Consider the following 27,623-nt stretch of genomic DNA (forward strand, 5'->3'; position numbering starts at 1 on the left):
TAACTTATGACGACAAAATAAAATAATGAATCCAAACTTTGACGAATTTCACTGAAATTAAGTGCCATTTAAAAATACATAACAAAATAAATCCTCCGAATTATAACCTCTCAAAACAAAACTTCTTTTATATTCAATGTAAAATAATTCCACCAAAAACTGTTGTCGCACTCTGTAAGAAGAGAAATGTATATAAATTTAAAAAGGCTTTTATTATTGCCAACAGCGGATTTGTTTACTCATCGTCCAAAAATAAGAAACATAGTACATATCTTCTTCAATTTCACCTCGGGTTGTTTTGCTTTGGCTTTATAGTATATTCCTTGCAGCTATTTTACCACCCTTGTTGTAGTAGATTACTACCACACGACAGGTTCTTTACCAAGCTTTTGACGTTTATTTTCATTGACACAGCCAAATTAAAATACAAAAAAAAAAAAACATTAAGAAGAAGAAAATAATAATAATAAAACATCAAGTGGAAAGCATTGTATATATATTTCCATAGTACTATCATGAAGTAAAACGATCCTAGGAACTCTAGTGGTGACTTGAAAAAGCAGAATTTGTATGAAAAAACCACACTGAGCGCCACCTCAAAAAAGTGGCGACATCAACTAATACTAAATTCGACTTCATGATAGTACTATAGAAATATATATACAATGGTGGAAAGTCTCTTTCTCTCTCTATGGTGTCTCTGGAGTTGGTAGTGGTAACAAGAAAAATCTCAAGAGAAGATAATGAAAACTGAAAATTACTTTTCCTTAAGGATTCGTCTTTCTTCGAAGGAATTTTTTTATTTTTTGACTTTTTTTTGGCGGTCGCGGTAACAGTGAGTTAGAAAGAGATAGAAATGTATCTTTTTCTAAACTATTAGAATCTTAGCCTCAAATTTCAACCCTTTTCTTGTTGTTTCCCAAGAGAAGTGGTTGTCAGACTATAAGGATGACAAGATTTTCTTCATGTAAAACACAAACGAAAAGGGCAGACAATTTAACTGAAAAAAAAGATATCCTTGCAGCAGTAGTTGATGATTTAATTTTTGTTTTTTTTTTTTATTTCGTCATCGTTTTACCTAGGATAGCAGCACAGTTCTGGGCACTGTGCTCGCTGCTCGCCGCCACGGATAAACTAATAAAATTAATTTCAACGAAGGAGGGAAATTAAATTTTCCGCGCATTAATTTATGGGAAATTGGAAAATATTGATCCGGACTTGATGACATGACAACGAGATAATAAGAGAGAGGCAGACGACGACACAGCAGTAGCAGCAGCAAAACGAGTCGAGTTTAACTTGAGTCCGAGACCAATCGACTTGAAACAAATTGAAAAAGGTTTATGTGCTTCTTAAGCTAAAAAGTACAGCGCAAAAAAATTGTGAAAAAAAAATTAAAAACAAAGAAGATTCTTCTTTTTACTCAATTTTTTCTGATTTCATTGTCTACTTTTAGGAGTTTTGAAAATATAAGCTTTTATTGTCATCTTATAGAAGATATCATTACAAAAATTAAAGGGGAGCGGGGAGAGAGTGGAATTCTTTAAAAAATAAGAAAATAATGTCAAGTAAAAGAACACACAAAAAAATGTCCTTTCTTTGTTTAAAAAAAAAAAAAAAAAATATTACTTTGCTCCTATCTCCTTTGAACTCATGACTTTCTACTTCATTTCTCTTCTGTCCTTGTCAAAGCCTTACGGTTTGCATAGCATCCACGATGACGACCTAAAATGACAACACCAAAACCTCAAGCGGAAATCCTCTTGATCTCCTCTACCCTAACCATGATGTAAATGGTAAGGTCCTTGTGTCCTTTTAACAAACATCAACCGCACAATGTGGTTTATAATTAGTCATTTTGAAGTCGTATTCGACAATGTTAAGGTAAAAATTTCATCCTTCTTTGCATACCTATCTCTCCACCCCCTCTCCAAAAACCAACTCATTAATCTCCACAATCTGTTTCACTCATTATTATTTTTCTCTTGTTGACCTTTTTATTATAACATATTTTTTTTTTCTTTGTTTTGGTTCTTTTTTTTTATGTTGCTTGTTTGTCCGCGCCCCAGTAGTCCTGCCAATGTCCTGTAAAAAAATAATAATGGAATATTGCCAACAATGTCATCCTTTTCCTTTTATGATACTTTACGACAGTTCAGAGATAGCAAAAAAGTAAAAGAGAGAAAGAGAAAGGACATTCATATTGTCTCTTCCTTTGCTTAAATAATTACACGCAAAGTGACATTTGTGTGTGAGTCCGCATAAATAAAATATCCTGCGAAATGTTTTTTTTTTTTTTTTTTTATTTTAATTAAAAATGTACACCAACAACGACATCTACTGGGAAATATAAAAAGTAATAAAAAAAAATAAAATCAATTTAAAAAACAAAAATGTTACTCTGTAACTTGGGTATAACTTTAAAAATTGCTCCACTATGGTATTTGTCTAGACTCCTTACACTCTTTCGTATACGTACAACTGTTACATAGGTAGGTCTTCTGGACTTTTCTCTGGACAGACCGGAACTATTGGAAATCTGTTCGTGACTCTGGACAAGTTCGCGTAATTTATCACTTTGACGGTTGGGCAAAAGAAGTGGAATGAAGAAGTGCACTTCTATAATAGAAGTGGCGATAGCAGGCAGGATGATATTGGCGAGAAAGAAAACACATTCCAATATCCTTAAGAGGGTCACCCAGTTCTATATAGGGACGAAATGCATTTTTGTTTTCACATCTTTTATATAATGTAACAGGCAGGCAGAGGATATTCTTCTTTCTCTCATCAATTATTCAGGGATTGGTGCTGTTCGCTGGATAGTAATGGTGGTAAATTGTGCCCAGCTCAGTCACAGGTTTTTCCATTGTTATTCGGAGTAAAATCGCGAAAAGAAAACAGTGGAAAAACACATCACAAATAGGAAAAATAAAAATGCATCAACAAATCGAAGATAAAAAAGAATAAAGGATAGTTGTTACTGTAAAAGGATCCTTTTTTTCCATTCTTTTCACAGAAAGTGGAGAGTAAAATTGATGATTTTCTTTCTTTCAACGACGACGAACCGAAGAAGATGGAACAAAATGATGGGATTTATTCAACTATTTGTTGAAAGTATAATAAATCTTTTTCTCTCTCAGAACAAATCTCGGATATGGTTGGTACTTGGTAGACGGTATATATCTACTTTGGTGTTGAGAGTTGAGGAAGCTATTGGCGTTAATGTCATTCAATTTGAGGTGGCTTCTTTCAAGAAAAGTGTGCGATTTTGTTTTTTTTTTTTTATTATTTGACATTGTTTGTTTTGGATTAGAGTAATGAAGTGGAGAATAAACTTATAGAAGTCTTTTTTTATTAAATAAATTTGAAATGGTTAAACTTTGGTTAGTATGATGAATTATTTTTGATGGTGGGAAAAATAACTATTAATTTTTTATTTCATTAAAATTGATGTTTAGAAATAGAAAATGGAACTTCTATTGTTAGGTACAAAGGAGATGGCACATTTTTGGGCCCAGTGTGTTCACTAACGAAATGGGTATCAAATGAAAGGTGACGGTAAGCACATTACGTGGGTAAAATATTTTCAAATTCGTTAGTGGGATTTTGGAGATATTTGAGTTTGAAGTTTCGGATTTCACAATCAAGATTTCAGCTATTTTTTCGAACAATTAATCGTAGAATGCGTAGAAAGGACTTTTTAGATTGGAAATTAAATAATCTTTCTTTTTCTAGTACATCATTTTTCTCTAGGAGTTATACTTTCAGAGTAACAGAACCGCAAAGTATCTCATTCTCAGTAATTCCGCACTTAACTCTAAGGGTTGTTTAAAATATTTAAAATTTCAAAAAACACACAATTTTCGGTAGTGTAACTCTGAAATTATAACTCCTAGAGAAAAATGATGTACTAGAAAAAGAAAGATTAACTAATTTCCAATCTAAAAAGTCCTCTCTAGTTTTCTGTCCCACCAGTCGTTCTCGAGATATTGAGACATATGCGTTTTTCAAAATGGCGGTCGCCCCACAAGACCAAACAATACGCAATCTGAGATTTGTACTTGGGATAAACCCCTCTTCAATACTGCATTCAAACTTAGCTGACGTCATAGCTTTTTCCAGATTTTTCCCCATTGACTGAACTATAGTTTCTATTCTTATTATTTAATAGGCATATTTCAGCGCGTTTTTGTGTATTTTGCTTATTATAAGGTTTTTGTATGTTTTAAAGAACTATTTTATATATAGAATTAAAGGTAACACATTAAGCTATCGAAAAATTGCAAAAAAAAAGTGCATGTCACCACTGAATATTTTGATATTTCGATGTGCCAAATGCCTCGCTTAAAAAAATCACCTTTTGAGAAGTAAATACCTAATATGTATTATTTTTTTTTAATAAAGAAAAAAACTTTTGATACAGATTTATAGACAAGAGAAATACCTTTCATTTGATACCAATATTATTTCTGTACACCCATTATTACGCATTCTACGATTAATTGTTCGAAAAATTAGCTGAAATCTTGATTGTGAAATCCGAAACATCAAACTCAAATATTTCCAAAACCCCACTAACGAATTTAAAAATATTTTACCCACATAATGTGCTTACCGTCACCTTTCATTTGATACCAATTTCGTTAGTGAACACACTGGGCCCAAGCTCCATAGAAAAATGTGCCATCTCCTTTATTATTTCACTTTTTTTGAACGAGGTTAGTTCGTAGACTTTTTTTTTAAGTATCTAGAAGTTATAAAATTATTTCGGAAGACAAAAAGTCCCAAAACAGACAGAATTTATAATTTTGTAGGTCTTGTGGATATGTAAAACGTCATAGAGTAAGGGTTCTGGGTTTAAATCCAGCTTTCAGTACCTGCACATTTTTACTTGCGATATAGGTACTATATGTATATCAAGTTATGCATTCGTACAAAAAAAAATTGAGATAACAATTTCCGTGCATTACGATAGTAGAGAATGCCAAAAAAGTTGGTCCCGGAAGTTCGTCTGTCTGTCTGTAAACGAAGCTACAGCCTAAGCGGATGGACCGATTGATGTCAAACTTGGTATGTAGCATTATTTGGCGACTTTCCAGAGGGATTTTTTGGATTAATTTTTTTGGACCAAAAATAACGGTGCTTGTCATAAACCCGATTTTAGTAAAATTGAAATAACTCAAAAACGGCTCCAACGGTTTTTGTTTAAAAAATTCAAATGTTAGTTTTTAGCTAAGTTCTATCTTTTAATGAAAAAAAATTTGAACATCATTATTAACGGATCCTGCCATAGAACCGTTTTTTTCAAATCCGATTATCTCCGAAACTGCTTATTCGATTTCAACGAAGCTTTTTGTGAAGAAGCATTTAAATAAAAATCAAAAATAAAAATATAATAATTTTTGGATTTTTAAAAAAATTTTGAAATTTTTTTTTTTTTGAAAAATCAAATTTTCGAAAACGGGATATTGATTTTTTTTGAAATTTTGTTTTTAGATGTTGATAAGTGATTTCTACAAAATGGCATACCAAGTTTATTTTAAAACTTTTTTTCCAAAAAATTATTTATAAAAAATTAGTTTTTTAAAAAACGGCTCTAACGATTTTGAAATTTTTTTTATTAAATGCAACTAAATACATCAATCAAAACTGCATACTTGTTTTGGAGGGCAATTTAATTTTAGATTTTATTTTATTTTTTTTTTTAAACGAATTTTATTTTTTTGCCGAAGAAATTTTTTGGAAAATTGTAGGTCCTTTTGGAACCTTTATATTCTTTTTTGACGACAGTTCAAAATTTCAAATCTTTAGGAGCTTTTTCTAAAGGTTTGGTATTTTCTATAAAATTATCTCTTATCAAATTTTTAATTCAAAACTCAGTTTTTTGTGTTTTTATTTTTTATTGACCAATTCATTGAAAGTATTTTTGACCAATTAAGATTTCTTTTCAACTTAAATAATGATTTGACTATAGCCATTTTGGTAGTTCAAAATAGGAAGAATTTTCGACAACAGCACTCTTAAATTCACGAATTTGCAAAATTTCATTAATCTTTTGAAGAAATGGTCATGAAAATGAAGTTTGCTATATAAGTATTCATAAAAAGCATCACTATGCCCTTCAATGAATTTGCATTTTTCAAAGAGACAAGGACTTTGAGCTTATAATGCATTAAAGAACCAAATTTTGTGAAATCAATCGAAATAAAATTGTAAGTCTTGGAAGAGTTTTGCAGGTTTAAAATAATCTGAAATTTTAAATATTTTTTTTTAAGTTACTCATACGCCACAGTGACCCAATCAAGTTAAAAAAAATAATTTTAGATGCCAATCAACTTCATTTTTTTTTTGATAATTTCTTTCAAAATAGGTTCAATTGGGAATACAATAAAAGCTAGTACACAAATCGAGTTAAATTTTAGCTCTAATATAACATTTTTCTTGCAAATTTAGTCAAGTTGATATAAATTAAAGAATTTCAACCGAGTTTTACATAGCTTTAGCCAATATATCAAATTTTTGTTTCCAAAGTTACATTGCGTATCTACAACGGAATAAATGGTAGCTTAGCTTAAGTATATGTTTTTAAACTGGGCTTTACGTTTTTTGACCTAAAGCCCAGTTTAAAAACATATAATTATCAACAAAAAGGTCATCACCATCAACATATTAGCTTGGCTTAAGTTTATAATGATTTGGGTATTAATCAAAAACTGGTATCATTTTTATTGATATTGATTCGATTTAAAATCTATTCTAGGAAAAAATGAATCGATTTTTGGGTCACTGTGGTGTATGCGTAATTTTTTTTTTTCTTAAAAAATCTTAAACAGTACGTAAATGTATAAAGTTTCACTATTGAAAGTATTTTTTCTTAAACTTTTTATATTCTTCAATTTAAAAAGTTCTGAGATGATCTGTAGTATCGCCCAAATACAACAGTATTAGGCTCATAAGTTAGATGCTGTTGTACCCTTTCTAAAACGCAAAATTTTGGTCGATGAATTTGTTTTCATTATTTTAGTTTTCTGTTTTCTTTCTTTTTATATTCTTCTCGAATTTCTTAAGGGAAGGCTTTAAGTTTTTCAGTAAAAATTAAAAATGTACACAAAGTCATTACTTGGTTCACTAGGCATTTAGAGCTGTATTTTTTTCCTCAATAAATTCAATTGAAATCATTTTTTAGCCTGGAGATATCAATAAAATTCAATATTAACTAGTCTTTAATGACCAGCTTAGATATTTTCATTTCCACAACTCAAACCTCCTAATTTTCTACATGGTTTTATTTTGTGTTTTTTTTTACTTTCTCTTAACTAGGTATACATTGACTTTTTCATGAAAAAAAAAATTGTAGAAAACCTCTGTTTTTCTGCCGAAAGGTTCTTTACTCCATCCTGATTCTGATTATGAACCTGAATATAATCCCATCGAAATTTCTACCTATTTAGCAAAAGATCTTTATTTACACACAAAATACACACAAAAAAAAAAACTTTCCCCCCTCCCCTATGACAGGATTCTCCATTGATTCATTAAATATCAAATTTTATTCCAACTCATAACCAACACTATACAAGGGCTTGAGGCAACGAAAAAAAAAACCAAAAAAAAATCAGATCTCAATTTCATCGTTCTCATCATCATCTCTCGTCGAGACTTTTCCCCCAACTCCTACTACATCCACTGGATATATTTCCCAGGCAAGAAAAACAAAAAAAAAAAAAAAAAAACACTTAACAGTCAGAGTGCCTGATGGTTGGGTTCTTCTGGTTTTCAACCTCCAGCTCGGCTCAGAATATACATATACATGGGAAGGAAATGCATGCACAGGAATTATATTACATTCAGAAAGAGAGCCTATACACCATAAGCATTATATCGTCACTTTTACCCGCTCCTTAGGGAAGGTATCCCCATATAGCCAGAAGAGGAACTCCATGCCTCCTCCGTACCAAACATAAATATCGCACATGAGAGGCTCTAGGTACCTATATCTCTTGAGAGAAATGATTCGCTTTTTTCTGGAATTGTTTTTCTCATTCCCTCAGGGTATGAAAAGGCAGTATGGTGGGAGTGTGGGAGGATGTGGAGCTATACTCCTTTTTCATATACACATCCCATATAGCAAAAGATAGAAGGCGAAAAAGGACTGTACTTTTATTCAGAATGTGTATTTACACACATAAATGTAGGTTGTAGGTGTCTCTACTTCTGCCCGTGCCCGTGCCCGTGTGTGCTGTATAGAAAGGTATTTGTTTTGAGTGCAATGCCTTCCAGAAATCCTGTCTATATATATAATATTCAACTATATATTGTAGTGTCATTAGTTAGGGTGTGGCTGTGGCGCGCGAGACTTTTCCCCACATTAAACCCCTCTAACTTAGCCCTTTTGACCTAAATTTGTGATTATTTGCCATCAGACATGAGAACAATGGTAAAAGCAGAGAAGAAGAAGAAAAAATTGCACCTCTTTGATACACAAAAGGACACACAAGCAAGCAAGCAAAATGCCTCTTGAAAATCAGCAGCAGTATCTTTTTATAAATCCCATCTGTCAGCTTCAAGTAGTTTATTGTCTTGCCAAAGGTATATCTTTCGTAAAGGTGCAACACTGCACTGCATCTCTGCTCTGAGCTAAAGCTAGAGGTGTTGTGCATCAGCATTATACCATCAGCAACCAGGATAGATCTTTCACTATACAAAGACTCATTGAATCTATATATGGCAAACAATCGTTGTGCTAAATAGACGCCTCTGCTGGCTGGAATGGATCCTGACTGAATTTCTGGACGGACACTATGAGAAATATGGCTTCTTTATACTTTTTTTTTCTTCTTCTTCGAAAGATGTTGTTGTTGTATCTGTTGCGTTCGTTTATTGCCCTCGAAAAACTCATCCTTAGAGCCTGTTTAGAGTGGTTCGGTGTTCTTCGCTATTACCCAACCACCACTTCTATTTCAATAGTGATTGTTCTGTTATGCAGTTGCACAGTCTTGTCTCTGCCATCGACTTGAACTCGAATTATTTCCACCCTCTAATTCATGTGTACGAATATGATATGAAATAGAAGGGGAGGTAGGCAAAAAGGCAGTTGTATAGAAGAAGAGCTAAAGGGTTAGATCTTGAGATGCATTATGAGATCCACTTATATATTGTGCAGCATCCAGAGAGTGAGGGTGTACCTTACGGGTACTAGAGAAGAGCAAAAATGGAATAATAGACCCTCTGGGGGGATTGTTGGGTAAAAGCTACTTTAGATGATATGCGCACCCAAGACACCCACCCTCATACACATCCTCCACACAACAAGAATGTGTATTTCGTAGGGATGAAAAATAAAATTAAAAAACAAAAAAACAAAAATAATATACAACCGTTGCTATATGTCAAGTGAGAGTTTTGGTTGAGAGCCTTATTTTTGATAACATCATAAGATATGGAGAGCTCATATTAAGCACCAGCCTAAAGGATGAGAACGTTTAAGGATTTGATGAGTTTTATATGTATATGGGGGGAAGGGAGCTTTTGTGCTTCGGTTCTACTAAGAGAAAGAGTTCTTATCTCTTGAAGCCATATACTGAATTAAAGTTTAAAGTTTATAAGCTGAAATATTGTTTTAAATTTTCGCAAGCTTGAGGGGAGTTATTGTATGTCTTAAGAATTGATACTTTTGGCAAACTTAATCAAACACATATCAGTAGCATAAAAATGAGTAAAATTTGAATAAAAAAAGGGTGTTTTTTTAGTCAGTGTAAAAATAAGTTAAGCATTATTTTTGAAAATTTAGATGAAAAATTGCTGATTTAATTCTAACATGAGAATACTAAATATTCATACCAAGAAGAACAAAGGAGGATAATTTTGTTTGATAAGATTCATGGCAACTTTTTTTTTTTTCTTCAAAGGGAAAACCTGGAAGTTAACTAACGTTATACATGTAAATCTCTTTTACAAGAAAACTACAAGAAATAAACAGAGGTCCAGAGTTGTAAAAAAAAAATTTTTTTAATGCATATGTTTTCCATTACAAATTTAAAAAAAATTCCATTACAAATTAAAAAATCGTTGCATTACAAAAAAAAATAATTATTGCAACAAAAAAAAATTTTGCATTAAAAATAAAATTTTCTTGTTAATAAAAAAAAACTGCATTAAAAATTTTTTTATTACAGATAAATAATTTTCTGCATTAAAAAAAAAAATCAATGCAAAATTTGGACATTAGGTAAATATTTTTTTTTTAATATTCGTCGAATTTCTTACAATTTTAACTATAATATTTAATTACAAATTAAAAAATCGTTGCATTAAAAAAAAATTATTATTGCAACTAAAAAAATTTTGCATTAAAAAAATATTTTATTGCATTAAAAATAAAATTTTCTTGTAAATAAAAAAACTGCATTGAAAAAAATTTTTATTACAGATAAATAATTTTCTGCATTAAAAAAAAAAAAAAAATCAATGCAAAATTTGTGCATTAGGTAAATATTTTTTTTTTTTTAATATTCGTTGAATTTCTTACAATTTTAACTTTAATATCGAACCTAATGCAAGACCTAATAGTCTAAATTGTAATAAATTCGACGAATATTAAAAAAATAATTATTGAATTCACACATTTTGCATTGATTTCTTTGTTAATGCAAAAAATATTTTATTTGCAATAATTTTTTTTTAGTGCAAAAAACCTATTTGTATTTGCAATAAAAATTTAATTTTCAATGCGAATATAGGTTTCAGTTCCAATATCATTTTTGTAATGCAATTTTTTTTATTTTTAATAAAAATTTTTTTAATGCAAATTTTTTTTGAGTTGCAATAAATATTTTTTTTATTTAAAATGCTTTTTTTGTTCAATTGATATTTTTACAAAACTGCAGTGGTGGAATAAAATAAAGGCACTACTCGTACACCTTATTACATAACAAACTAAATTGTATACAAATTAAATTGTCAATTAAAAAACAAATTAAATTAACCATTAAAAAACAGAATTTTTTGCATTAGAAACGGAAAAAATTAGGTATTCAAATTTTAAGAAAACAGTAGTTGGGGTACATACCACAAGGTAGTGTTTCAGGTCCTATATTGTACCTTTCGAACATTAAATTAAAAAAAATTCTTAATAATATCAATGAATGGACAAAAAACTTTTTAAAAATCTCTTACGATTTCAAATCAGTTGACGTGAACTTTTTCTATAAGAAAATTAAGAGATTGCATGGACATGAATGAATAGAATGTATATCCTTTATAAGTACAAACACACCCGATTTTAATTTAACCATCACTTTTACATCGCCCCAGTGGCCTAATGGATAAGGCATCGGCCTCCTAAGCCGGGGATTGTGGGTTCGAGTCCCATCTGGGGTAAGGATAATTTTTTTTTTTTTATTTTCAGCACTTTTTATTCAGAAAATCAAAATATGTATGGTGTAAATGAACCATTAGAAACGAAGTTGAAAAAAAATTAGAGAAATTTGAGGTATTCTGAAATAGTTTGTTTATATAACTCTAAAATTTATGAAATAAGAAATAACGATTTTGAAAGAGATTCGTTTTTGGTTTGAGAGATTGAGATTTTTGAAAAATTCACAATAACGATAAAATTAAATAACTATTCCATATTTCGTGACTTATTTTGAGTAAGTAAAATACATTTTACTACCTATAGCGAACGAAATAGTAAAATTTATTTTGATAAAATTAAATAATATTAAGTTTTTGTGACTCCGAAATTTTACTAACAGCTTTTGGTCAGTTATAAAAATGCTATGTACTCGTACCTTTCACATTTTCGTTAAATAACTCTTTGCTTTTCTTTCTTCTATTTTTTGCTGTTTTCGCCCCAGTTTTTTTCTCTTTTTTGTGCTCGTAGGTAAATAATACTTTTACTAACACAAAGTTAAATAAAGCTAGCCAATGAACTCTAGAATTTTAAGAACTTTTTAACTGAATCAAAATATTAAATATTCTACTATTGAATATTAATTTTGCATCTTCAAAATGACAAACCAACCTTCTAATCTAAATATTAAATGAAAAGTTAAATAATTTATAAACTTTATTCAAAAATTTTGAATAAAAAACAAGCCAAGAAAACTACTCCAACTTTCTTTGCCAATTTAAAAAAAAAAAACAAACTATCTAACACTTCAGTATAACTTTTCTGTTAAAAACTTAACAAGTCTTCTTTAGATATTTCATTTACATATCAAACCTATTATTCAATAATGCGTACAGACATTTGCACTCCTTCCTTCCCAAAAGGGTCACATGAGCTCAATTTAACATCATCATGAAAATTCTCTGCTCTGATTCCACCAGTCATAATTTCCTTCCAAAATATTAACTTTTGCCTTCATATTCAAAATAATTCATCGACTTCTTCTATATGCAGAAGAAGAGTTAATTTATTTATGACTCTGTTCGTTTTGCACATTGACATATCAAAAAAAGTTTTCAAAAAGATTCTCTCTCTCTCTGCATTGGTTAATAAGACAAAAAACAATAACAACAACAACAACAAAAAAAAACTATATAAGACTTCATAGAAACCAAAAACCTTGATGTCGAAAGTTGCACCTTTATTGTGAATATTATAAAAAAAAAAACTTAACTCTACAACTTGAAGAAGTGTATCTTTTTCCGTCTGGACTCAAGGATCCCAACCACATTCGTTCTCTGCTCTCTTCTACTATACCTCCACACACTTAAGGTAACCGCAACTTTTCGTCCAGTTAAAAGTTATTGCTTCTTGTAATTTTCTTTTGCCAACTTTTCCCATGAAAAAGCTGCGAAGTAAGTCTTCTGTGTTTTCTGAGTTAGACATTGCAAAAGAAAAGGACGAAAAAGTAGCAAGGAGCAAATGCGAGCGAAGGAGTGTGGAAAAAAAGCGATTGGCGGTGGCATTAGCGGCCTATAAATGGGTGAGCAAATTGCATTTTGCTGTAGCAACGACAACGATGAAACATTGAAACTTTTAAGTCCAAAGTGACTGAGGTTGCAGCTACAACATTATTAACGTTATCCCGCTTGAACAGGACCCATGAAATCTCCTCATCACAACCAACGACGACTACGATGAAACAGAAAAACTTTCAGGCTTCTGCTCTTGAAGGAACATTTTATGCGGTCTTCGATGAACATTTTTTTTTTGTTTTTTCTTCTTGTTCTCAGGAAAAGGGCAGGCCTGTTCAAAAAAAAATAGTCGCTGATTCAAAGTTCTCCACGCCCCTCCCAAAAGCGGTTACTTAAAAAAACTTAAAATCCCATAATTAGACAAGTCTTGCCTAAAAAACCCTGTATTGTTTCTTTTGACACAAGTCAAAAAGTACAATATAGTGTGGTTTTGCAATACGAAATGAAGGACCCTATTTTAGCAAATGTCCTGATTTTTTTTATTCTTCTGCTGCACTGCAACAAAATGTTTGTTGTCCTAACGATGTCGATGGGATATTGTAGTTTCGAGTGAGTTCGTCCAGAGCGGCTTTGTTTTGTTGAACAACAATTTGTTGGAAATTTGTCGTTTTGAATTCAACCCGCCGTTGTTATCCTTTCCAGTTCTGTGAGTTTTCCCTTTGTGGGGGTCCTTGCTAAAACGACGAACTGGAAACTTTTTTTTTTTTTTGTTTTTTCTTCTCATTCTTCTTTTTTTTTATTTTTTTTTTGTATATTTCAAGGAGACTTGTGATGGAATTAGTTGCATTTCACTGAAGTAATAGAGAATGAGATGTTATATAGTTGATGATGATGGGGGCTAAAAAAAAGTGGGGTGAAAGAATGAAGGAATAAAACTTTGAATTCATTCGCACAGCAATTATATCCTTGCGGGTGGGGTTGGGGTAGTGTAGGTTGGAGGTCGAAGTTACCCCCTCAACTGGCAATCAGTTAATGGACGATGACAACGATGACAAAAAAAAATATACTTAAATACAGAAAAAACAACGAACCCAAGGATACTCTTTGCCATGAAAACTGAAGAAGAGATGATTTTTCGAAAATGCATTCATTTGGCTCATGATAATTTTATTATGATAGCTCAGTGAACTATTATGGGTATGTTAAAAAGAGGAGTAATATGTGCAATGGAAAATATAGATATTCAAAACATCCGGCAAATATTATATATATTGTTTCTAACGCATATTGTTCGTCATCGTAGAAGATACATCATCTTCGTTTCAATGTATATTTTGTACCTACATCTTTTTATAGTAGATGTACTTTTTTCGTCCTTATGAATCCTTTGAATATTCTGCAACTGAACATTTTATTATCTTTTGAGATTGTGATATGGGAGTTATAGAGTTGGTTTTTACCCTCTTTAACCTCTTCGACCTTTTCCTTTTCATTTCTTCTCTGACAACGAGAGAGAAAGAGATAAGAACAAGGAATATAATATGGATTTTTGATTTCTCGAAAAACACAATCTCATGGTTTCCACTTGAGCTATTTGAGTTATCCTTTTTTTTTTGTGTAATATGTAATTTTTTTTTTTGTACTCTCTTTATGCAGGAACATTTTGTCTCATACTAGGTATCTTGGATGATTTTTCTATTTTTTTTTTTTTTATGGAATTTCATTATTGAAATAGTGAACGAACGGTAAATATACAAATGTAAGAACTTTGATGATATATTTGTGGAAAATTTACAAATGTAACTTGGATATATTTGCATTTTGTACCTTTGCTATTAAGGTCCTTGAACTGATACAATACTGTGCATATATAGATTTAGTTTTTTTCGATTTAATTTGTTTAAATACACATAGTGAATGACAATGTTTTATATAAAGTTTTTTTGTGTCTTATTGAAATTGTACGTGGTTGTTGAGGATTATAAATGTGTGTTGAGCTATGATTCTGATATGTATTTATTAATGTTGTGGTAATAGATCACATTACGGCAGTGGTAGTAGAATTTTCGTACAAAAAAAAAAAAAAAAAAACTCATTAGCAAATAAAACCAAGCATTTTTTTATTTAACCGAATACATTTTTGTTCACCCACTTGATTGGTATAAAGAATGGTATAAAAACTAAGAGTTCAAAAGTTATCAAAGCAGACATTTATAAAACCTAAAAATTATATTGCAGTTATAAATCAAAATAGGCACTTAATTACTTGCAGTATTGCTTATTAACTGATTGGTATAAAATTTTTCTAACGCGAATAGCAAACAAAAATTTAATGCCCAAATTCACAATCTGGCATATTTATCATAGACAAAAACTTTTCCAACCATATCGAACAATATAAAATTTAAAATATATATATCTTTTTTGTTTGATTGTCTGAGTGGTATAAAGTAGTAAAACAACAATATTTCTTTGATCTTGGGTACGTATCAGTAAAGTTACAGAGATGTACCTTTCGGATTTTGATGGATTTTGATGGAATAAGTTTTTTTATATTTGGTATAATATTTAATTGGTATAAATTTAAAAAATATAAATATAAAAACATTTGTTATTCAATAATTTGTTGCTTTAGGTACAACTAGTAAAATGATTAATTGAAGGAAAGGTTTTTGACTGGTATAAACTGGTATAATATAAAAAGTTAAAGTTATATAGAAGTTAGTTGCAAAATTGTCCTTAAGAAATCATATGTACTTAGAACAATTTTGCTTTACGCCGACGATATATAAAAAGTGATTCACTAGGATTGTGCAAAAAAGCTAGAGCGTGCAGATTGGGTTGATACAAGACAAAAAAAAAAAACAACCATTTCACTCACAATGACGTACTATGCTTTTCTGTAAAGCTAAAAACTTTTTCTTTTAAAAAATAGCTAGTTTTTAAAAATTTTTAAAAAATTGCAGACAAAAATGTTTGATTCTTTTCAAAATTTTGCGTACTAATTTCAAATAAAATAGTTGACAGTAGGTATAAATTGTCATCTGTAGAAGACGCGGCATTTGTTACTTTTTAATTAGTTTTTTTTTTTCTCAAAAAACTCCTTGTTCTTTTTATTTTCGGCAAAAAACAATGTTCATTAAAAAAAAGGTTACGTATACACCCCATTGACCATTTATATTTCCTAATCAGAATAAGGTATGATGTAATTAAATGAATCGTTCTTTAGCAAGTAAAGAAAAAAAAAACACTTAGATGTTGGTAAAATCAGGAGTAACAGCTAGAAAACTGAAATCGTATTGATATTTTACACTTTTGACAAGATTTAGAAAAAGAATGAGGAATGATGAAAATCCCTATAACCAATTAAAAAAAAAAAAACATTTAGCATAATAAATTCTCAAAAACTAAGTTTTTAGCATAGAAATAAAAAACAAGGTCTGTCAAATCTCTTACGCATTTTCAAGGGACTTTCGACTTAAATGAATTCGATTGTTTTTTTTTTTAATTCCTATTTCAAATTAAACCCTAAAAAATTTCGAAGAAAAAAAAGCGCATAATTATTGTTTATCAAAAGTCTCTCTTTGAAAAAAAAATTATAATGAACTACGCCTCCAACCATTGCACAAAAAAAACAATATTGTTTCAACAGTGCACTTTTTTTTCAAATAAAACAGAAATCCTTTTAGTAACATTGTATTTCGTTTTTTTTTTTTTTAATCTTTCTTTTTTAAACCCTTTATCCCCAAACAACATAATTCCTCAAAAAAACTTAAAATTTTTATATTAAAGAAACGAAAAAAATTACTCCTTTTAACCGCATTAAAAAAAAGGATAAACTCAAGAAATGGACTCTCAAAAAATGTAACAAAAAAAAAAATACAAAAAAAAAGTTAAAGACTTGACACAAATTACTTAAGCACATTTCCTGTTTCCACAAAGAAAGGTTAAATTTTTTTTTATAAAATAAAGAGAGAAATCCTTTTTGCATCTTTTTCTTTTCACTCAACACCTTCAAGGCTCTAGCAACAACAAAAAAAAATGTATTCTACAAAACATTGAAAATCCAAGACTTTGGTAGCTATGTGCAACCTTTTTTACATTAGAAAATAATATCGTCAGAAGGCGCAGCAGCGTGCTCTGAAAGACCAAACCAACAACACAAAAGCCTGACTAATTATGATACACAAAAAGCAAGAAAAGCACGCGGCGATGCACATAATTTCTTACAAGGACCAAAATGAAAATAATTACAAAATAAACTTGCACTTAACTTGACTTGAATTATACGCGCTATGGCAATGACTACTCTTCTTTTCTTATCGTTTTTGAGAAAAAATAAAAAATGAAAAAAAAAATCAATGGCAAAAATCCAAAAAAGGACTCGCCAACTACAATTCGAAGACCAAAAAGATTCTATCCTTCTTTCTTGAATTTGCGATGATGGACGAATATATTTTTTCGTCATTATGTATATTTCGACACAAGGCAGTCGCCCGCGCGCAATCTGTGATGAATTTTCTGTGATTTTTAACATTTCACCATTTTACTATTTTGCACTTTGGCATTTTTTTTTTTTTTTTCATAGTTCACTTCCATCCTCCCCCTCATCTCAACTTTTATCACAAAAAGGACCTCCAAGGAAATGACAGAGAGAACTGAAAAAGTGAATAATATCACAAAAAAATAAAAGAAAAAAACATAACCAGAAAAAGGATTCCTTTATTTAATTCAAATCTTTCCACAACCCTCATCATCATGGTAGCTGTCATGTTCAACTTGAAGCAGGGCATCCATCTACTTTGCCTTGGCGCGTCTTGGCCATAAGCTGCTGGTTGGTAGATTGTTGTAGATGGAGCTGCTGCTTCTGATTCTGCTATGCTGCTTTTGCTATGCCATAGTGCCACCATATTGCTGGTGGCAAATGAAAAAGATGAATGAATAAATCGCCACAGGACTTTAATAATGACTTCTCTTTTTCTCTTCAGCTCTGCTAAATGCACACACATACACATATACATAGCCTCTTATAGTATAGGTATATATATGTATATGAGGGTGATGCTAAGAGCTAAGTAATAAAATTAATTGAGATACTTTACATTTGTGAAGTGTTCGTTTAGTGCCAGCTTTGAAATATACATTTCCACCAGCCATAGTCGTAGCCAGCAAAGCAAATCTGCTTCTGCTGCTGATACTGCTGCTGTACTAGAGTATAAAACGCCACTGCGATATATAGAAAGAGAGCGAGAAACGAGAGGTGTTTTCATCAGATGCTCCAGATAAGTGCAGAAAAAATAGAGTTATTTCATGCAAAAAGGATCTTGCAATGAACAGGAGCAGCAGCAAAAAAAGAAATATAAAAATTAAAAAGCTAAAAAAAAAATTGTTAAAATCAGGCTAAGTGGCCGCGATGTACTTATATGCATGTGCCATAAGCAGGATTGACGTTGGTACTTAACTAATTATTATACCTCAGGATTATATTTTTCTGCAGGTATGTTTTTTTGCCTCTTCTCATCTCTCATGGTGGTGCTAGAAATATGGTGCTATAAATGTTAGAGTCAATTATTTTTTTTTTTGAAGAATTAAATTGGTCATATTGCTTTTTTTTATGGTTTCAGAGAGTTTCAAGAAATGATCATTAAAATCAAATTTTTGTATTTATTTTGTCCTTGACCAAGTTTTTGAGATAATACTTTCCGTCACAATCTGAAATAATATTAACATAGGCACAAAGGAATACAAAACATTGTTAGAAATGGCAATTAAATACTTCCTAGGTTTTGAACGAGAAAAACTGCGCGTCACCCAAAAATATTCCAAGGATATTAAAAAGTCCTGCCCTAGCTAAACATTTATCTTGAGTGTTATTCATATGCAACATGATATTTCTACTATCAGAGACTGCAATATCTATTTTTTACAAATTGTTATAGAATAAAGATAAGTTCAAAAAATTAAAAAATTTCATAGTCAAGGTACTGACACTGCAACAAAATCGATTATCAAAATCCGTTTTCTATCCCAAAAACATAAAGACATGATGAGCCATCCAAAAGACTCTCAACTTTGACAGGAGCAATTGGCATCCTTTGAACGTAATCTGCTGAATTTTGTCCCTGGTTAAGTTAAGGCCTTAATCACAGCTCAAAAAGTTTTTCTTCGATTTACTTGTTAACTGAACGAAAACATAATGACTTAAGACCTTTTTAAATCAACTTGGTATAATTTTTTTCAAATGAATGGCTTCTCCAACTCCTTCATTCCGTGAACTTTTTGACGTCTCATCGTATGTCTTTTTACATTTACTACTTTCTCGATGTAACACGTACTTAATAGTTTATATCCGAAAATATGAATGGTCACTATGGTGTATACGCAACTTTTTTTCAAATGATTTTTTTCTCGCAAAAAAAGATGAGGTAAATATTATTAAATTCAAAATTAAATGCGCTGACCTTATGTTGAGAAATTTTATAAAGCAATATATTAGGGTGTGCCATGTTAATTATTATTTTTTTTTTTTTGACATATCAAAGTCTTAGTCACTTTAGAATATTTTGCTGTCCATATTTGCCTTATAAATATGACAAAGTAATACCGCATTAAAGAATGCCTGCTTGTTATTACGAACTCACCTTTTCTTTTCAGAAAAAAAAGTTAGTCCCCAAAAAATTTCAAATAAAGAAAACTCTTTGCTTATAGAATTTAGAACACAGCACATGTTTGGATTGAAAATTTAAATATTTTTGGCTTTTTGAAGTTAATATAGAATTTGTCTTCTGAGAAGAGTTCATTCTGTCATTTTCGTTCTAATTTATTAATCTACTGACGGAGAACTAAAAAATATATTTTTAACATTTACAACAAATTTTTTTTTTATGATTTTTAATGGTTGAAGTCATAAGATTACTTACGATAGCCACGATCTTTTAATGTAGTACCTTTAATGTGATGATTAATTTATTTTCTCCAAATTTCTATTCACTTTTATATTATTTTCGCTTTCCGAATGGAGGTGAGATAAATTTCATATTCAAATGTCAGCTATACCAATTTCAGTACCTGATCATTCTTATTTCTAAATTTAAAAACTTCAAAACATTTCGATTCAAAACTACAACAATTCATCTTGCAACACTGAAATATTGAGTAATCATAGCAGTACACTAAAACCAAAAATAATATCGATTCAAATATAACTTATGTACAAAAATTTAAAATAAATTGGTAGGCACTCTGGTGTATACGCAACTTTTTTCACTAATATTTTGTTATTTTTTTGGTAAAAATGAAGTTCCAACGGAAAACAAATTAAATACTTATTAAAGGTAGTGTTAAATATTTATGTTGTGTTGTGTCTTAACCTCACTTTAAATAAGAATATCTTAGCTATCAGCTAGGTGAAACTAAAATGTTAAACTTTGTTTAAAAGAGTCCAAAATAGAGTTTTTTTTTCTCTTCAACGATTAAAACTAAATTTAAAATTATTTTATGGTGTGGTGGTTTTCCAAATCTTATAAATTCTTTTTAATTTTATTAGTATTGAGTCTAAGAATAAATTATTAAAATGGCTTTATTCAAAAGTTTAAAAATATTTTATTTATTTAATTTTTTTTTGTCAGGAGTGTGTAGAAGTGGATTTAGAAAGATTGCATGATATGCCGACTTCTTCCCAGTATCAAAGTATATTCAAAACCAAGCTCTTTTTTCTTCAACATTTTTGGTATTCCTATAACTCCAGAAAATGGAATTTATCAAAAACTATCCCCAAAATATCTTTCCAATAAAAAATTCTTCTCCCACAATCTATTTTCTTTAACAGCTAACGACAACCATCTATATGTATTCATATTCAAAGCAACAATTAATCTTGATTGAATATTTCCCTGCCAATATCTGTAAATATTTCTCGACACCCACACTCTGATGGTTTCTTCCGAAAATTCAATACAATTCACAGAAAAAAAAAATCCCCCCCATTTTTATTATGATAAGCTATACAAAAGCTTATAGGAAAGTGATAGATGGTTGAAAACTATTTTAATAGGACACAATTCACAGATTGATACTTCCTTATTGCATGAGAGTTTTTCCATTTTATTTATATAGCTAGCTAGATATGAAAATATTGTATATTTTTTTTTTTTTTTTGTATACCTATGTCCTTTTTTATTCTCCTAAAAAATCCAATTTCATACTTTATTTGCAATCAAAACTCGCAGCATATATTCACACATACACAATCCATCTGTTCGTGAGAGTATATATATATCTTTACATAGAAACTCACAAGTGAAAAAAAAAACTAGAGATGACATATTTTCAAGCGAAATACTTCCGTTCCGTTATCCTGTAGTTGGTCTCTCACAGTTCTAGGACATATCTCGTGAGCATCCTGGAAAATCCTGTTAGTTTTTTTTTTTTCTTTTTTCTTGGTACGAGTTTGTTTTTTTTTTTTGTCTTACTTTTTTTTTGTATTTGCTTTTATATGTTGGTGTAGATGTGTAGGAGTAGAGTACTGTGAATTTATTTATAGTGAAAAGGATGTATCGCACTATTATTAATGGCTGAAGGATTTTCGATTCAGAGCGAGGAATTGCTTTGGATTGCATTTGCTGTAATCCAATTTATTTATAGTTTGCCAGTTTAAATCTGCCCGGGATGAGAGTTGGTTAAGAAAATATGAATGGGGCATTGCATTGGATGTATTTGCTTTTGCTGTGTGTGATCTTAGAGTATTTGAGAGTATGAAACCTAATAAGTGAGTTCAAAAGATTCAAAATGACCGCAGTTTACGTTACTATTTGAGTGTGATTTGTGGTTGATTTGTGGAATGAATGTGTTTTGCTGATTGATTTTTGTAGATAAATTACTAGGTAACAATTCGAATATAAGTAAAAAAATTGTGAAAGTAAGTTAAAAGAATGCATATTTTCTTAAATACCAAATAAATTTGAAAATCAATGATGAAAATGAAAACACTGGGATTTAAATACGTGTATTGCCGATGCTACTTAAAAAAGCACGTTATTTATATGAATTTTAAGGACTTTGCTGACTTTGGTGCTACACCGATGATATTAGAAAGCTTTTTTGAATGATTTCAAAATTATATAAATCTATTTCGAAACCACATACATATTACGGTTTTATTTTAAGACAAAAACAGTTTACTAAAAAATAAAAAAAAAAACATTCAGGTCTTCGTTTTAAGGCTTGGCCACACCGGAGGGTATGCGGTAGCGGTACGGGTAGAGGTAACGGTACTTGTATGAAAAAAATTCCAAACTGACATATCAACGTTCAGATGTGGAATTTTTTTCATACAAATATCGTTACCGCTACCCGTACCTCTACCGCATACCCTCCGGTGTGGCCAAGCCTTTATAGTTTGGAAGGAATAAAAAAAAAAAAACAATCAATTTTTTAAATTTATTAAAAGTATGAAATCTAGAAATTTAGAAATATTTTATTTTTTATTTTTAATTTTTAATTTTCTCAAAAATACTAATCTAAAATTTAAAAAACACTTGTATTTATTAAAATGCTAAGATAAAATAAATAAAATAATTTAGCTTAAAATGTTTTTTTTTTTTTGTTCGAAACTTTTCCAAGGTTTTCATTTATTTATTAATTTTCTTAGGCTGTTCAAAAGCAAAAAAAGTAAAAAAAAAATGTTTTCTAAGTAATTTCTTAGAATTTTTCAAAAAAAAAAAATATATTTTTTCAGTCACATTTTTAGAAACGCAAGTAAATCTCATTTATATGTACATAATGTGTTTCAAAATCGTTAAAATATTTAAAAGTACATTTTTACTACACTTGCTCTACTATTCTTAACTTGATATTTTAATTCTAAAAATTCTGTACATCAAATAGATTTTATTAAAAATATTCAAAAATTCTTGATTTTTTTAAAATTTGATTTTCCAAAGCTTCTTGAAAAATTTAATTTAAATAACAATAAGTTAATTAAGGTTCTAAATCATTATTAAGTCCTTCTAAGAATAATATTCTCAAAACATTGAGTATAAAAGTTCAATTTCCGAAATCTAAAAAAAATGTAATAGATTCAGAAGTACGATTTGAAAGGTATTTGAAATTATGAAATTATTTGAAAGATTAAAATATTAAATATTGCCATTTTATGAAAATTTTAACAACCAAAAAATGTAAGAAGTGATTTACTCAGAAACTATGTTCAATAGATTAAAAATAAATCTTCCACACTAAATTCAAAAGAAGCATAATTTTACCTATACACAATGAAATAGTTATCAGCCTTTTTTATTGGGTTTTCTATCACTGTAGACTGTATTGAAAATTTTTATTTAATTATTTCTAGTATTTTTTACCAGGCTTATTTTTTTTCTTATAAAAATTTACAATAAATTTTAGAAAAATACCAATCATTAAAACTATCGATCCAAAGTAAGAATGTTCATTTTTGTTCATGTTTGATCAAAATATCAAGCTATTTTTTTTTTTCGAAAAAAATGCATAAGTTCTTTTAAGTATAAATGTTTGAAAAACAATACTTTGGCAACCAAGTTTTGTAAAATACTTTAAGGTTTGCTTGGACAATTTTAAACGAAAAATTAACTGAATTCAAAGAAAAACTACAACTTTTATTGATAAAATAAAAAAAATTGATCAAGTGTGTTTGCTTTAGGGACAACATAGATAAACAATGTTAAATTCTGTACAATAACGAGCCAATCTGTCTTATTTTGATTTAATTTAGGAGCAATATGTGTTTAGTTTTACGTTTAAGTCAATTTTTGTCAAAATACATAAATGTATGTTTTTTTTGACAAACTATTTTAAAATTTTATTTATTTTAATCCAAGTACGAATATTCAGAATCTTGTTCGAAAATGTTACAAGCAACGAGTATTTAAATTAAAATAATCAATATGTGAATTGATGTCAATTTTTACTATTTTATAGTTAAAAAAAATATTTTTTAATATTTAAAAAACTTAAATTTTGATATTTTAATATATCCCAAAAAAAACTATTTCAAGAAAGGAATGTATGAAAATTAACGTTTTTATTCTTTTTATCCGAGAATTTTGATGTTTTCAAATTATCTAAATCCTAAAGTATGAATCGAATTCATTTATTTAAAATTCGTTAAAAATAATGACGTTGATTTTAATGTTAAGACAGAAATAAGTCTCCCTTTTATGATGTGATTCAATTTTGGAATGAGGAAACTTTTCTAGATTTTTGCATTTAGAATATTCTCATTAACAGCTTTTGGATTTAACTCCAACCTTTTTTGAAAGTTTGTTACTCTGATATTGAAGTTAGGATCATTTACAATACTGGATTTTTGATTCCTAAAAGTTTTTTTTATAAAATTTATGACATTTAAAAAAAAAATTTTCAAGAAACCACAATACTTGGTACTTTCAATTGAATAAATGTGTTGTGTCCAATCGATGCACATACAAGGACTTTTATGAGTTTTAAATTTCTTTATCACCCTTCCCGCCATTATGTTTCTCCAATGTCTTTTATTTTAAAAATCTTAATTCGCTTTTCATTTTCGTCTCTTCATTATAAACAAAATTATAAGATACTTGAGATTTATAATACCTTTTCATTTAAGAAATTTAGCTTTAAAAAAAACGCATATATGACGAAACGAAAATATGACACACACACACACAAACAACTCTCTCTATCTATCTGTCAACCATTTCATTTATTTATTATCAAAAAGGAGATATATGTACTCAAAATTTATATATATTATTATTGTATAATCCCCCATTGTCATTTGTTGCATGCAAGCAGGATCTCACATAGCAAAAAAAAAGATAAGACAATATCATATAAAAAATAATGAAGTATCCTTCTGCAACAGAAGAATTCATATATAGAGTAGCAGTAGCATCGTGTCTTTTTTGCTTGATGACAATGATGAAGATGACAAGAATTATACAGAGTAGAGAGGTGTATATTATGACTGTATATGTGTTTAGGGGGTAGGTTGAAAATTTTCAAACCCCCCAACCCCAACTATATACTTTATACCTTATAGTCACTCAAGAGAATACCATAAACAATTAAAATAAAAGCCTTTATCGGAATTTCAATTGTCATGAATGGATATGGATAGGTATAGTAGATGGAAAAAGGCATATTGTGAAAGCATTCATAGCAGCCAAAGAGTGAGTTTGGTGAGCGGTAAGCATAGAAAGCCTTAAGGGTAGAAAAATGAAACGAAAGACATTGAAGTGTGTCAGGCACGTTTTTGCTTGAATTTTGTTTGAGGATTTGCAAAGAGGGGGTGTTTTTGTTTTCTTCTCTTTAACATATACCCCCTTTTTTACCCCCCAACTCTCACGCTAAAAGGTAGAAAATTAAAAAAGAAAAGGTCATAGACGATATCAGTGCGGGTATAAATCAGGTGTATGAGAGTATAGAAAAATGTCGAAAATAGAATTAGAACTCGTGTGTGTCAGATCGAATCGAATGATAAGGGATGATACGAGTTAGAATAGATGACGTTTTTTTTGTTGTTGTTCTTGTTTAATACCCCTTTTGCATATGCTATGATTTTTTTTTTCTTTTTGTTTCAACTCTATAACAGTGGCAACGTTGTTCGGGATAAGTTATTTCCAGTTTGCATTTCAATCTTTCTCTCCCCCAAAATCGCCTTTAAGTCGATATAGAGAAATACCAACACGGAACAAGGACATTTGCAAAACGGCCCAGCAACAGCTACATATCTATATTCTATATGTATGTAGAACAAATCGGGTTGTAAGAGTATAAAATAGTAAAATAAATTTGCCATATATATATCCTTATAACGTTTGTTCTCGATATGTGTGTATGTATGTGGATTTTACGCTCTTACGAGGATAGTGCCCCCATGAGTCTCGTTTCACTTCCCAGAAATTGTATGTTCATGTTCATACTTATATACGAGTTTCGAGTAGGAGTATCTAGTAGATACCTCTGCTTTTACTATATATGTATATTTTCCGAATGCCACGCGAACTTGTTTTATAGATAGATAGGTATTTTATATGTGTGTGGGAGTGTAGGTAGGTATAGTAAACTAGAGATATATATGTGTCCTTTCCAACATGCAAGAGCAAGAATTTTCGGGGAATTGTAAAGTGAATTTTCGTTAATGCATCATCCATACTAGGATAACACAAACCCCCTCCCACCCTTCTACTGTAAAATCAGGTCCTTTAACCCAAAACGAAAAAGGCCTATTTCAGATTCATGAAAGAGGCTGAAGCAAAAGGCACAAAAACGCAAAGGAGAAGGAGTTAGATGGGAATTTCAAAAACCGAACAGAACCGCACACACAGCTAGCGTCTGTGTTGGGTCTGTGTGTCGGATTTAAGGTACGTGGATAATTTTCAATGAACATTTTTGACATTTAATTGAAATTTGAATAAGTTATATGCGAGAGAGTATGTGTATTTTTTGCTTTAAAAGAGTTGCCAGATGTTACACAAATATTTTTTTTTTATCAATTTATTATTTAATTAATTAACGATTTTTTTTTTTAATGATTTTTAAACTTACCACTAAATTTTTAATTAATTTAATTTTTACATTCAATTTGTCACTATAAAAGTTTGATAATTTTTTTTTTTTATTTTGCAGTCAATTTGAATTGTTGTGTATCACACTTTGTTGCACATTCCCCGCGCCAATACAATTTTGTTGTAATACGCATTCTTTTTCATATCTATCTCTTTCTTCAATCCATCTCTTTCTATCGCTCTCTTGTTTTCTCTCTCTCCCTCTCTTTTCATCTCAATCTGTCACATTTTATCTTCTTTTGTTTATTTAATTAAATCGTCAACAACAACTGGTTAAACGCACTTTTACACACTTTTTTTTCTTTTTTGATGTCCCATACAAATAATTTTTAATCCATAAACACGATTATTTTAAATAATTTAATTTAATCACAAAAACTATTCATTTTTTTTTTGTCTTTTAATTTATTTATTTTTTTAAAAATTGTTGTTTTTTTTTTTTTGTTACGCAATTTATTGCGAGGACGACAAAAAGGATACACACCCAGGACGCAATGGATCCGACTTATAAGAGTAACATCCCAGTTGTCGAGGTTTTTATACCACGAATCTAGGATGAATTTTCCGGGTGGGGATGAATATTATTTTTCTGCCGCACATCTCAACACAAAAAAGGGGTAACGAGAAGCTAGAAAAGCTCTTTTTTGTGTGATACTTAAATCTCTCCCTGGTTTTTGGACGAGATAAAAGATTCATGGTATTGTTATGTTTTCAGAAGGGTAGACAAACGGGGGTGGGGGGAGAGTAAAAAGATAGATTTGTATCTCTGAACAGAAATTTGTTTTGTGTAGCTGCGCATATTTAGAATAGTATTTTTGCTAGTCACAAAGATAGAGAGAGAGGATGCTGCGTACAAATTTGTCCCAAAAAATTGGAAAAGCTTTTGTTAATGCGCTGTGTCCTAGATAGAAGGATAGAAATTTCTCCTTCGAAAAATAGAGATGTGTAAATGAATTTTGGCTTTTTTTTGAAGGAGAGATAAAAATTCATCCGGTTAAAGATGAAGCATCTAGAATCGAGAGAGAAATTGTGAGAGAGAATCATAGTAAAAATTTTGTTCGGTTTATTTTCGTAAGGACTTCGGTAGCCGAGGGATATTTTTTTTTTTTCGTGTCCAGTGATGGATATGTGGTAGGGCAGGATATAGAATTTCTGGTCAAATTGATGGAA

At 30.1% G+C, this 27,623-nt stretch overlaps 1 long non-coding RNA gene and 1 other non-coding gene across 2 annotated transcripts in view; one reads left to right on the forward strand and one right to left on the reverse strand.

Annotated features, from left to right (window-relative positions):
• The window catches only part of LOC129914072 (uncharacterized), a 123,521-nt gene extending 96,732 nt beyond the window's left edge, over positions 1-26,789 (reverse strand). The window contains exon 1 of the long non-coding RNA XR_008772171.1: positions 26,434-26,789. This is a non-coding gene — a long non-coding RNA (uncharacterized LOC129914072). The remainder of the gene's footprint in view (positions 1-26,433) is intronic.
• Positions 11,307-11,379, forward strand: Trnar-ccu (transfer RNA arginine (anticodon CCU)). Its single transcript has one exon. It is a non-coding gene; the product is annotated as a tRNA-Arg (tRNA).
• Positions 26,790-27,623: the final 834 nt, after the last annotated feature.

The sequence above is a fragment of the Episyrphus balteatus genome, chromosome 1, assembly GCF_945859705.1.
Source record: "Episyrphus balteatus chromosome 1, idEpiBalt1.1, whole genome shotgun sequence".
Classification (NCBI taxonomy): Eukaryota; Metazoa; Arthropoda; class Insecta; order Diptera; family Syrphidae; genus Episyrphus; species Episyrphus balteatus.